Source organism: Clinocottus analis, unplaced genomic scaffold (genome assembly GCF_023055335.1).
Source record: "Clinocottus analis isolate CAN_PGR_092001 unplaced genomic scaffold, fCliAna1.0.p SCAF_129, whole genome shotgun sequence".
Lineage (NCBI taxonomy): Eukaryota > Metazoa > Chordata > Actinopteri > Perciformes > Cottidae > Clinocottus > Clinocottus analis.
In genome coordinates this window covers 7,501-21,206 of record NW_027175853.1, presented here as the reverse complement: position 1 = coordinate 21,206, position 13,706 = coordinate 7,501, and the positions used below count along the sequence as shown (strand labels likewise).

Here is a 13,706-nt window from a genome sequence, read left to right as displayed (position 1 = left end):
TTTATTATGGATTATTTATTCTATTGTTCTTTCTATTGTTTATTATGGATTATTTATTCTATTGTTCTTTCTATTGTTTATTATGGATTATTTATTCTATTGTTCTTTCTATTGTTTATTATGTTCACACTGAAAAATAAAGAAGTTTCTAAAAAGGCACATTGATTTAAAGTTTTCATAATATGAGTTTTTATTTTACTTAAAATAAAATTCTTTATATTTGAGTTTTAAAGCCAAATGTTCTTAAAGAAAAATAAATGAATAAAGATGAATAATAACTTTAAAGAAGCTTCACATGAATTGATGAAAATGTTAAAGAGATAACTTCTATTGTTCATAAATAAATGTTCAGAAATATTATTCATCTAAAACAAAGAAATAATAATTTAGTGAAAAACAAGATTGTGTGTATTAATAACTGCAGTGTGTGTGTCTGTATGTGTGTTAGTGTGTGTGTGTTAGTGTGTGGCGTGTCTACGTTTATGTGTGTGTGTGTGTGTGTATGTGTGTGTGTGTGTGTATGTGTGTCTGTGTGTGTGTGTGTGTATGTGTGTGTGTGTGTGTATATGTGTGTATGTGTGTGTGTGTGTGTATGTGTGTGTGTGTGTGTGTGTGTGTGTGTGTGTGTGTGTGTGTGTCTGTGTGTATGTGTGTGTGTGTATGTGTGTTTAATGTATTAATATATTAAAATCATTTAAGGTAGAAACAGTTTTAGTTTTTCTTTATGAATTCAATTGATTAAATTATTATTATTTATACTTATTAATTTAGTGTGTGTGTGTGTGTGTGTGTGTGTGTGTGTGTGTGTGTGTATGTGCATGTGTGTCTGTGTGTCTGTGTGTGTGTGTGTGTGTGTATGTATGTGTGTGTGTGTGTGTGTGTGTGTGTGTGTGTGTGTGTGTGTGTATGTGTGTGTGTGTGTGTGTGTGTGTGTGTGTGTGTGTGTGTGTGTGTGTGTGTGTGTGTGTGTGTGTGTGTGTGTGTGTGTTACCAGGCACAAGGGTCAGATTCAGATTGTACATCTGAGGGTAAAAATATGGAGTGATGATGTCATAACTGGTTATGACATCATCGAGGGTGGAGTCTGCGTCAGGACATCCTGGCAGACACACACACACACACACACACACACACACACACACACACACACACACACACACAGCTTCATATGTCGGTGCAGAGCTCAGTAACAACGTGTGCGTCTGTTTCCTCGCTTTGCTGTAAAAATATTGTAAATCATTTTGGACCAAAATTATAAATAACACCTAAAATAGCTTAATAATGTATTTACATTTATTTGTATTTATTTCTTTTGCCTTTAAATGATATTGTGAACGACAAAAGAGCAGATTGAGAAAACTTCAAAATAATTTATTCATATGTTTGTCCACAAATCAAAAAAGTTATGACCAACAGTTTAATAAAAGAGGACGTGAACGATGATGAATTAAAGAAAGAGGAGATACTGGTATATATATATATATATATATATATATATATATATATATATATATATATATATATATATATATATATATATACTGTAAAATGATCACACAATGAAAATAAAATTTAAAGCAATGTGAATAAAACTGTCAGAAGACATTGTCCTTTGGATGGGAACACTTATTATTATTATTATTATTATTATTATTATTATTATTATTATTATTATTACTATATGCTCCTGTTTTGCAAAGAAGGCCATCAGCCAATCAGAGGCAGAGTTTCATTGATGTCGGGAAGAAAGAATCAAAGTAACATGAATAACCTGCAGCTGAGAGTTACAGCTGCTCCTGCATGAGATGAGAGGGTGAGACCAGAGGGTGAGATGAGAGGGTGAGACCAGAGGGTGAGATGAGAGGGTGAGACCAGAGGGTGAGACCAGAGGGTGAGATGAGAGGGTGAGACCAGAGGGTGAGACCAGAGGGTGAGACCAGAGGGTGAGACCAGAGGGTGAGATGAGAGGGTGAGACCAGAGGGTGAGATGAGAGGGTGAGATGAGAGGGTGAGACCAGAGGGTGAGATGAGAGGGTGAGACTAGAGGGTGAGACGAGAGGGTGAGACGAGAGGGTGAGACTAAAAGGTGAGACTAGAGGGTGAGACTAGAGGGTGAGATGAGAGGGTGAGACTAGAGGGTGATTGCTACACATCGTTGCTGTTGAGCCGTCTGTGAAGCGACGGCCAAGCGATCGCAGTAGCTACATGTAGCTGCTAGCATCATTTAGCTGTTAGCACCATGTAGCTGCTAGCATCATGAAGCTGCTAGCATCATGTAGCTGCTAGCATCATACCTGCCGTCCTAGTGGGAACTGACGCGTTGTCGTCGCTTCGGGTTGTGGAACCGACACGCTGGCTCCTGTGAGCAGAAAGCAAAAAAAACAGGACAACATTTTATGTAAAAAGTGTTTTTTTGCCATTTTTGTGATTGAAATATCATATTTAACGTACATATGATCAACTCTACGACTCCATGAACACTTCATTGTATTATTTTGTGCTCACCTGGTGAGCTCACCTGTAACAAATCAATGCACCGCTTCATGAAGTCAACACTAACACAATCAGAACTGGATTTGAAGATGCTGGTGAAACATTTTGCATATCTTCTGTTTTTCCATCAGTGAAACGATGGTTTATTAAACCGGACATGGACTCAGACTAAATGGAGCTTACGTGGGCTCTGAACCCGCTGAACCCACGAGCATGGAGCTGGAACCATCAGCCCGACGGCTCTTTGTTCAGCACAAAGATTCAACAACAACATCTGCAGCATTAAAATATTAAAATATGCTGCTGATGTTTGTGAATGAAGCCGAGAAGAGCTTCACTTTACAGGAAACACTGTGATTCAGATGAGAGGGTGAGATGAGAGGGTGAGACTAGAGGGTGAGACTAGAGGGTGAGATGAGAGGGTGAGACTAGAGGGTGAGACTAGAGGGTGAGACTAGAGGGTGAGATGAGAGGGTGAGACTAGAGGGTGAGACTAGAGGGTGAGACTAGAGGGTGAGATGAGAGGGTGAGACCAGAGGGTGAGACTAGAGGGTGAGATGAGAGGGTGAGACTAGAGGGTGAGACTAGAGGGTGAGATGAGAGGGTGAGACTAGAGGGTGAGACTAGAGGGTGAGACTAGAGGGTGAGATGAGAGGGTGAGACTAGAGGGTGAGACTAGAGGGTGAGACGAGAGGGTGAGACTAGAGGGTGAGACTAGAGGGTGAGACTAGAGGGTGAGATGAGAGGGTGAGACGAGAGGGTGAGACTAGAGGGTGAGACTAGAGGGTGAGACTAGAGGGTGAGACTAGAGGGTGAGATGAGAGGGTGAGACGAGAGGGTGAGACTAGAGGGTGAGATGAGAGGGTGAGACTAGAGGGTGAGACTAGAGGGTGAGACTAGAGGGTGAGACTAGAGGGTGAGACTAGAGGGTGAGACTAGAGGGTGAGACGAGAGGGTGAGACTAGAGGGTGAGACTAGAGGGTGAGACTAGAGGGTGAGACTAGAGGGTGAGTAATCCACCTGAAGTTCTCTTCTCCTGAAAGTATGAAAACATCTATTTCTACATCGTTCATGAGGTGAATATAGTACTTTTTACTCCATCTCATAGATAAAGTACTTTTTACTCCATCTCATAGATAAAGTACTTTTTACTGCATCTCAGAGATAAAGTACTTTTTACTCCATCTCATAGATAAAGTACTTTTTACTGCATCTCAGAGATAAAGTACTTTTTACTCCATCTCATAGATAAAGTACTTTTTACTGCATCTCAGAGATAGATAAAGTACTTTTTTTTAGAGGAGGATGAAGACGAGTGAGGGAGAGACAGATGAGGGAGGAGATGAAGATGAAGACGAGTGAGGAGAGGAAGATGAGGGAGGAGAGGAAGATGAAGACGAGTGAGGAGAGGAAGATGAAGACGAGTGAGGGAGAGACAGATGAGGGTAGAGATGAAGAATCACAAGTGAGGCAGAAACTTAGAAACAGGAAAAGAACAAGTTGGGGATCGCAGAGAAAACAAGAAAAAAGGAAAGCAAGAAATGATTTTTAAAATATCCAAACAGGGAAGTGGATGATGAAGGCGAGTGGATGATGAAGACGAGTGGATGATGAAGGCGAGTGGATGATGAAGGCGAGTGGATGATGAAGGCGAGTGGATCCGATGAGAGTGAATTCTCTATAAGTAAATAAATGAGCTCACTAGCTGCCCTCCAGCTGTTCTCATACGTTCCTGAACCAGGAAGTAGGAACACTGCAAAAAATAACGGACGGGGAGTCGAACAAAAACGCTCCTTCACCCAGAAAACAAGCCGATTCATTTCTCACAGAACTTCTGTAATCCACCCGAAGAAAACTGGAACCTGGAGCGTCAATCAGACACCGTTTAGGAAAGATTAGTATGAAGGAAGACCTGTGTCTTTTTTACCCCGGCAAATTTCTTGTCTGGAAGTAAATTATCTCCAAATCTTTGCTCTCAAAAAAAGAATTGCTCTCCAAAAAAAATAAAAAAATTCTCCGTCAAAAAAACAATAAATTGCTGTTCAAAAAAAAAAAGTGCTTCCCAAAATAAATAAAAAATTGCTCTCTCTCTCTCTCTCTCTCAAAAAAAAATTGCTCTCCAAAATAAAAACAAATTGCTCTCAAGAGAAAAAAACAACAACTTTGCTCTCAATCCCAAAAGTTCCAAGGTGGGTAGTGGCCGTAGTGGGCGGGGCCTGAGCTGCTGGATGAGTTTCTATTGGTGGGCTCTGGCTCACTCACACGAACAGGAGGTCACGTGAGACACTGAGGTGAGATGACGTCATGCTGCTCTGTTGTCGATGTTAATTTAAATGCAGCATCACTTTGTCTTCATGTTGTTGTTGTCGTGGAGTCTCTTGTAAACAACATGGAGGCTGCTGTTGACATGCAGCCCCACTTCCTGCTGCATGTACCGTTAGCCCACAGCGGCTAACGGTACATGCACCTGATGCTATGTTAGCAGGTTAGCTACGCATGTATGATACAAGTTAAAATAACTCCTGTGAGTTTGGTTGTGTGTAAAACATGTGTGTAGCGCTGTAACATGTCAGTACTACAACTTCACGTCTCAGAGGAAGAAGCTTCATGAGCTTTCAATGGTTCCTCTCTTGTGTGAACGTCTTCATTCCAGTCACCTGAAGATCTGCACCATGTTGTGGAGACCTGGAACTGCTCTGAGGGAAACTTGTCTCATCAGCTTTGAGAAGCTAAAGAACCAGAGACACATTAGTAGAACCCCGTGTGACCCAGACGCTGGGAAAGGTTATTTAGAGCAATTTTTTTTTTTTAGAGCAATTTTTTTTTTTTAGAGCAATTTTTACTTTTGAGAGCAAATTTTTTGTTGTAACTTTTTGGAGTTTTTTTTTTTTTTAAACGCAGTTTTCTTTCAAGCAATTTTTTTATTGCAAGTGAATTGTTTTTTTTTTAGAGCATTTTTTACAAACTGTGTGAAAAAAATGTGCTCGGGTAAGAAAGACACAAATGTTCCTTCATAGATTAAGACTGAAAGAAAGATCTCAGTGAAACACAGTCGCGTCCTGTGAGGAAGAGTTTCAGTCACACTTTGTGTTCTTCGGTTCAAACGTGGAAAAGTTACGTATTTTGAGCCAAAAGGTTGTCTGCATGGGGCATGCTGGGTATTAAAATGGAGCTGCAGAGTCTCTGCAGATGAAGCTGGACGTCGTCGTCGTCGTCGTCGACCGGCTGCGTTTCTTTTGTTTGCTCAACACGTTCTCGCTCACGAGGACGTCACCAGTTCTGACTCTTTGTTTAGTTCATGCATTCTTTAAATAAATGTGCTCATTTATTATTTTACGCTCGTCCGGTCTCCCGTCTGCACGACGCAGGCTTTGAGCCAGACAATACGACACGATATGAAAGGGTGTGATGTGATATACAATCTGATATAATATATGATACGATATGATATAATATAATATATAGAATATAATATGAACCATATGGGTTCCTGTATTTCGCTCCAGAGGATGGAAACACTTTGAAAGTGTCAGTTCACCCAAAATCAAATCAAAAGTTGTGTTTTCTTCTTTCAGGCTGTTAGATGCCGGCTGGAGGTGAAGGGGTTATGTTTCACTTGGTCAGAGCATTAAATACATATTTATTATAATAATATAATATTTAGTATAGAAAGCAAGAGCAAAGCGTTTCCGGTGCAGCGCTCTTTAATCTGGATTCATTGTGAAACATCTCACAGTAACCTTTATTATTCAAATGTAATTATTTAATGCTGCGAGCAACACAAACACCAGTTGCACGTTAGAGTACGACAACTTAAAAAATACTTTGAAGCAACAACAGCAAGAATAATAATAATAATAAATAATCAGCTGATGTTCTCCAAAGTAACCAAAGTACACAGAGACAATGGAGGGAAGGACGACACACACACACACACACACACACACCCACACACACACACACACACCCACACACACACACACAATGACATTTTTAAAATGAAAACAACATAACAATGTATAACAAAACAAATTTGTCCAGTTTAACAGAAAAAACTGCATCAAATATCAATATATATATCAGTGTGTGTGTGTGTGTGTGTGTGTGTGTGTGTGTGTGTGTGTGTGTGTGTGTGTGTGTGAGTGTGTGTGTGTGTGTACAGGTTGGTCATATAAAACGTTGCTCAGCTAAAAATAAATAAAGGGAGCGAAAACCATCGAGCACTGAGTCACGACACACACACACACACACACACACACACACACACACACACACACACACACACACACACACACATATAGCCACAAGACAAACAGTAAACCCACGTATATATAAATAAATATATATTTATATATATATAAATATATATATATATAAATATATATTTATTTATATATATATAAATACATATATATATATATATATATATATATAAATTAGTTTTTAATTTTTCAACATCTGAACTTGACATGAAGCATCACTCGTGTGTTTTCCACATGAAGGTAAATCTTAAATCACTTTTATGCCTCTAACATTATTAATAAAGTCATTTTTACATCATCCAGATTCATACCAGGTGAAATAAATTAATAAACTGTTAAATAAATGATGATGTGATGAATAAATAAATTTACTTATTGTTTACAGACACCTGGCCAAAGTTAATATAAGAAATATGGAAAAGTATATTTCTCCTATGAGCACGAGTCATATTCCAGAGCTTTAAACTGAAGTTATGATTCTGTCTGAAGAGAGTTTATTAAAGTGTTTTATCAATAAATACATTAGTTCATCTTTCAGACTCAGGTCTGAATGTTGTCTAAATGTTGTGTTGAATCTCTTTTGCTCTTTATTATTATGATCATGTGTTTTCTTCATGTGGAGCTTTTCATCATCTCTGTTTGCTCACGAGGAAGAATTTCACAAAGAAAACTGACTTTTCACTTTTTAAAATACTTTTTCAAAAACATCCAGACAGAAAAATGTTCCTGACTCGTCTGCAGTGAAGCTGCTTTATGAATTATGTTTCCATGAAGAGACATTTTGTTGTTTGAAGAGTCAACAAACTCTGAGAGAATAGAAGTTGAAGACTTTATTTAAAAGCACCTGCTTTCATCTTTCTTACAGACTTTATTTATTACATTTATTTACTAAACTAACCGAGTCGCTTTGTCGCTGTTTTATTTTTATGAAAACAAATTAAAAACACAACTTTCTGGGGAAGAGAGACGACGTGACACACAGCTGTGTTCAGGGAGCAGGTCATTGAACGCATCACGTGCTCAACAACGTCCTCCAGTGACGATCTGAGGTTGTTGGTTCAAGTCCAGACGAGAACCAAGTCAAAGGTTTGGTAACATCGAGCCGGTGGTTGAACTGGTTGAACCGGTTAAACTGGTTAAACTGGTTGAACCGGTTCAACCGGTTGAACCGGTTGAACCGGTTCAACCGGTTCAACCGGTTCAACCATTTAAACTGGTTGAACTGGTTCAACCGGTTAAACCGGTTCAACCGGTTGAACTGGTTGAACTGGTTGACCATGAAGTCTCTTCATCATCATCATCATCATCATCATCATCATCACCAGCATGACCACGGTCTCTTCATCATCATCATCACCAGAGACCATGAAGTCTCTTCATCATCATCATCACCAGAGACCATGAAGTCTCTTCATCATCATCATCACCAGAGACCATGAAGTCTCTTCATCATCATCATCATCATCTTCACCAGAGACCATGAAGTCTCTTCTTCATCATCATCATCATCACCAGAGACCATGAAGTCTCTTCTTCATCATCATCATCATCATCACCAGAGACCATGAAGTCTCTTCATCATCATCATCATCATCACCAGAGACCATGAAGTCTCTTCATCATCATCATCATCACCAGAGACCATGAAGTCTCTTCATCATCATCATCATCATCAGCAGAGACCATGAAGTCTCTTCATCATCATCATCATCATCATCATCACCATCACCACCAGAGACCATGAAGTCTCTTCATCATCATCAGAGACCATGAAGTCTCTTCATCATCATCATCATCAGAGACCATGAAGTCTCTTCATCATCATCATCATCATCATCAGAGACCATGAAGTCTCTTCATCATCATCATCATCAGCAGCAGCAGAGACCATGAAGTCTCTTCATCATCATCATCACCAGAGACCATGAAGTCTCTTCATCATCATCATCATCATCATCAGCAGAGACCATGAAGTCTCTTCATCATCATCATCATCATCAGCAGCAGAGACCATGAAGTCTCTTCATCATCATCATCATCAGCAGCAGCAGAGACCATGAAGTCTCTTCATCATCATCATCATCAGAGACCATGAAGTCTCTTCATCATCATCATCATCATCATCATCATCAGAGACCATGAAGTCTCTTCATCATCATCAGAGACGTCTGAGATGTTTCTCATCCTGACACAACGACATCTTCTCATCACAGTTCCACTGCAGGAAGTTCAGCTGCTTCAGTCCAGATGTGAAGCTGCTTCAGTCCAGATGTGAAGCTGCTTCAGTCCAGATGTGAAGCTGCTTCAGTCCAGATGTGAAGCTGCTTCAGTCCAGATGTGAAGCTCCAGAGCAGGAAGCCAGAGAAGAGCCAAGAACCACCAAGCAGTTTATTTACATCAGAACTTTGAACCTTGAACTCACCGCGATGATGACGACCTGCTGTCACGAGGTCACTTCATCTGAGAGGATGTTCTTCATCTGAGAGGATGAGGATGTTCTTCATCTGAGAGGATGAGGATGTTCTTCATCTGAGAGGATGAGGATGTTCTTCATCTGAGAGGATGAGGATGTTCTTCATCTGAGAGGATGAGGATGTTCTTCATCTGAGAGGATGAGGATGTTCTTCAGAGATGTTTAGTGAAGCTTCTCAGACTTTACAGCGAATACATCTGTAAAAACACAGAAAAAACTTGTTTCATTGAAAATGTATACTCATTTGTTAAAGAGGTAAAATGTTCTCTGATTATCATTTGCATATATATATATATATATATATATATATATATATATATATATATATATATATATATATATATATATATATATATATATATATATACTTTATCCTTTAAATGAGCTGTTGGTGACGTCCCAAAACAAACATTTCACCCTCTTGTTCTTATCTTTGGAGTCAATTTGATCCTATTCAATATTTAACGTCTCTAAATAAACATTAACATTTTTGTTTTGGGTTCATATTTCATGACTTTTCATGGTTTGATGTGAACAGCTGGAGAAACACAACATGAACATGATGACATGTTTTAATGTCCTGAACTCGTCTCTTCAGTGATCTTTTGGTCAAATTGTTTTTCTTCACTGTGTAAAACATCAGAAATATCAACAATTGTTTTGTTGTTTTGGATGATAATGAGGTCACTAAATCATGTGATGACATCACCTTCAGGAGGTTGCAGGGTCAGACTTCAGGAACAAGGCAGCAGCTATTCTGCTTTTCAGAATCATCTTTAATGTCCTGAACATTCTGGACTTAGAAACACGCCGTCGGTCAGAGGTCACAGGTCAGAGGTCACAGGTCAGAGGTCACAGGTCAGAGGTCACAGGTCGGTCACCTCGAGTCCTTTACACTCAGAAGGTAAGACGTCCTTCGCCTATGAAGGCCAATGAAAGGTGGTGTGAACGCTGTCCTTTAAAGTCAGGATTCAAACCCATTTGGAGCTTGTTGATGTTTGTGTGTCCTCCAGCACGAAGGATTCGTCCATAAACTCTACGCGCTGACGACTGTGAGGCCACAACCTGAAGCAGCTGCACACAAGCGAGAAAACACACAACCACCATTTAGCATCCGGTTGAGTCAACTCGATGAAGACGAGTCAGAGGAAGAAGCAGGAGGATCCTGTGAAACAGCACAGCTGCTGGAGGATGACCTCATTCTGTGCTGTTACCTTCACGCTCATCATCATCATCATCATCATCATCATCATCATCATCATCATCATCATCATCATCATCATCGTTATTGATCGTTATTTTTATTTGACTTGCATCGCTACTTATTTACTGCACATTTACTTGTTTTTTATATCCAAATTTTTATACTTTCACTTGTACAGTTAAATATTGCTTGTTGTTGTTGTTGTTGTTGTTGTGTTTTATGATGCACCCTCCGCCAAGACAAATTCCTCGTTTGTAATAACTTATGTGGCAATAAAACATTTCTGATTCTGAGAACCATCAGGAGAGTTTCAGAGACGCACTAAACATACGAGCAGCTTCACACAAACATGACTGTTTACAACAACAACAACAACAACACTTTGCTCTTGAAATATTTTACATCTCACACTTTGCTCTTCCGTCACACACAGGAAGAAGAACCACGTACAACCCTGTTGTCCTGTTGTCCTGTTGTCCTGTTGTCTTGTTGTCTTGTTGTCTTGTTGTCCTGTTGTCTTGTTGTCCTGTTGTCCTGTTGTCCTGTTGTCTTGTTGTCTTGTTGTCCTGTTGTCCTGTTGTCCTGTTGTCCTGTTGTCCTGTTGTCCTGTTGTCTTGTTGTCTTGTTGTCTTGTTGTCTTGTTGTCCTGTTGTCCTGTTGTCCTGTTGTCTTGTTGTCTTGTTGTCTTGTTGTCTTGTTGTCTTGTTGTCGGTCTCTTTGGTGTAAATGTGTATTTGTATTTTTTGGTGTTTATTTTGTGTCTTTAGTGTTTAAATATACATCTAATTAGTTTGGTGTGATATTAAATATATTTCCAGGCTGCCATAAAAAAAGAAAACTGGCCAGAGACCTCAGATGAAAACCAGCCTGTCACAGTTAAAATAATAAATAAATATAAACAAATAAACTAATGAAGAAATAAACAAATAAACAAATGAACAAATGAACAAATGAAGAAATGAACAAATAAACAAATAAACAAATAAACAAATGAAGAAATAAACAAATGAAGAAATGAAGAAATAAACAAATGAACAAATGAAGAACTGAACAAATGAACAAATGAACAAATGAACAAATGAACAGATGAAGAAGTGAAGAAGTGGACAGATGAAGAAGTGAAGAAGTGGACAGATGAAGAAGTGAAGAAGTGGACAGATGAAGAAGTGAAGAAGTGGACAGGTGAAGAAGTGAAGAAGTGGACAGATGAAGAAGTGAAGAAGTGGACAGATGAAGAAGTGAAGAAGTGGACAGATGAAGAAGTGAAGAACTGGACAGATGAAGAAGTGAAGAAGTGGACAGATGAAGAAGTGAAGAAGTGGACAGGTGAAGAAGTGAAGAAGTGGACAGGTGAAGAAGTGAAGAAGTGGACAGATGAAGAAGTGAAGAAGTGGACAGGTGAAGAAGTGAAGAAGTGGACAGATGAAGAAGTGAAGAAGTGGACAGGTGAAGAAGTGAAGAAGTGGACAGATGAAGAAGTGAAGAAGTGGACAGGTGAAGAAGTGAAGAAGTGGACAGATGAAGAAGTGAAGAAGTGGACAGGTGAAGAAGTGAAGAAGTGGACAGATGAAGAAGTGAAGAAGTGGACAGATGAAGAAGTGAAGAAGTGGACAGGTGAAGAAGTGAAGAAGTGGACAGATGAAGAAGTGAAGAAGTGGACGCTCCCTGCGTCACGGGGCTGAGGCTGAAGACGCGTCAGGATTCGGTCTGTTCAGGTTTACAGTGGAAAGGTTTTCAGTTCACCTGAACTCACGTTTCCTCACGCAGCTCTTCTGCTTTCAGACGTGTTTTACTCTTCAGAGAACAGCTGAGAGGCTTCATCATCCTCTTCATCCTCTTCATCCTCTTCATCCTCAGCTGTGAGAGACGGACCAGGACGTCTCCACGTCGCTCTTCAGCAGCTTTTCTGTCTGACGACAGCCGGCAGAGTTTTGTGTCTCATCCTGATAAATGAGGACGCTGCTTCACGCCGTTTAAACGTGGAGGCAAAAAATATCAGATTTATTTTTTAAATCTCAAAACCTGGACCAATAAAACATCTTCATCGCTGCAGGAAACACAGCGTGAGAACGAGGTTTAGAGAGAAATCATGAAGCTTCACTTGAGCCACAATAATATACTGTATATGATCATATACACAATGTTACACACAGCAACACACACAGCGTCACACTGTGTGTGATACACTGTGTGACATTGTGTATATGATCATATACACAATGTTACACACAGCAACACACACAATGTCACACTCAGTGTCACACACAGTGTTACACACAGCGTCACACACAGCGTCACACACAGTGTCACACACAGCGTCACACACAGTGTTACACACAGCGATGCAACACAGTGTTACACACAGTGTTACACACAGTGTTACACACAGCGTCACACACAGTGTTACACACAGTGTTACACACAGCGATGCAACACAACGCTCATTCGTAGTTCCAGAAAGCAACGCTTTACTTCTTCAACAAAAAATAACTAAGACAGCTCGACTTCTGTAAAATCAGCTGGTGTGTTTTTATACACACACACACACACACACACACACACACACACACACACACACACACACACACACACACACACACACACACACACACTAAAACATCTCCAGCCTCCATTTTGTTGCAAAAGCACATGAGTGTGACTGTGATTACCACTTCCTGTCTCAGAAGCAGGTGAGAGGAGGAGCACCTGAACGCACCATCACGTGCAACGGGACGCCAAATAGCTGCAATGAAATGCCTCCAACCCGCTGCAGCCACGCTCAGCACTCCTTCATAAAACGATGATTAATAATCAGCAGAAAACTTTCAGGTGTTTGAAACACAAACGCGCTGGTTCAACAGAAGAGGAGACACAACAGTCACGTGTCACATGACGTGATGACGGGGCGGGTTCCTGCATCAGTGTCAGAAAACGCAGTGACGTGTGTCGGTGTGAGTCGTGACGTCATGCACGGTGAAGATGCAGCGAAGCAGGAGTCTGAATACCGGGAGACACTGAGATGTCGCCGGGTCACCTCATAGGCCAGATTAGGATTAAGATGATGACTGTAAGGCATGAGGGATATTACGTCATACTCACAGGCCTCCTGCGCATCACACAGGAATATTACTAAGATCAGATTGTTCCTGTTTTCACGCGTTTTCTTGGTTTCAGTGTTTCATGTTTTGGCCTCAAACCTTCAGGAGAACAAACCATCAGCGCGGAGAGAAACTTCCATCCAGCTGTTAATGAGCACGAACACGTGTTGGACATG

At 40.2% G+C, this 13,706-nt stretch overlaps 1 long non-coding RNA gene across 3 annotated transcripts in view; it reads right to left on the bottom strand.

Annotated features, from left to right (window-relative positions):
- Positions 1-1,555: 1,555 nt before the first annotated feature.
- The window catches only part of LOC137783402 (uncharacterized), a 19,597-nt gene continuing 7,446 nt past the window's right edge, over positions 1,556-13,706 (bottom strand). For all 3 annotated transcript variants that reach the window (XR_011077337.1, XR_011077335.1, XR_011077336.1), the window contains 2 exons: positions 9,178-9,425; positions 1,556-2,359 (listed from right to left, as the gene is read on the bottom strand). This is a non-coding gene — a long non-coding RNA (uncharacterized lncRNA). The remainder of the gene's footprint in view (positions 2,360-9,177; positions 9,426-13,706) is intronic.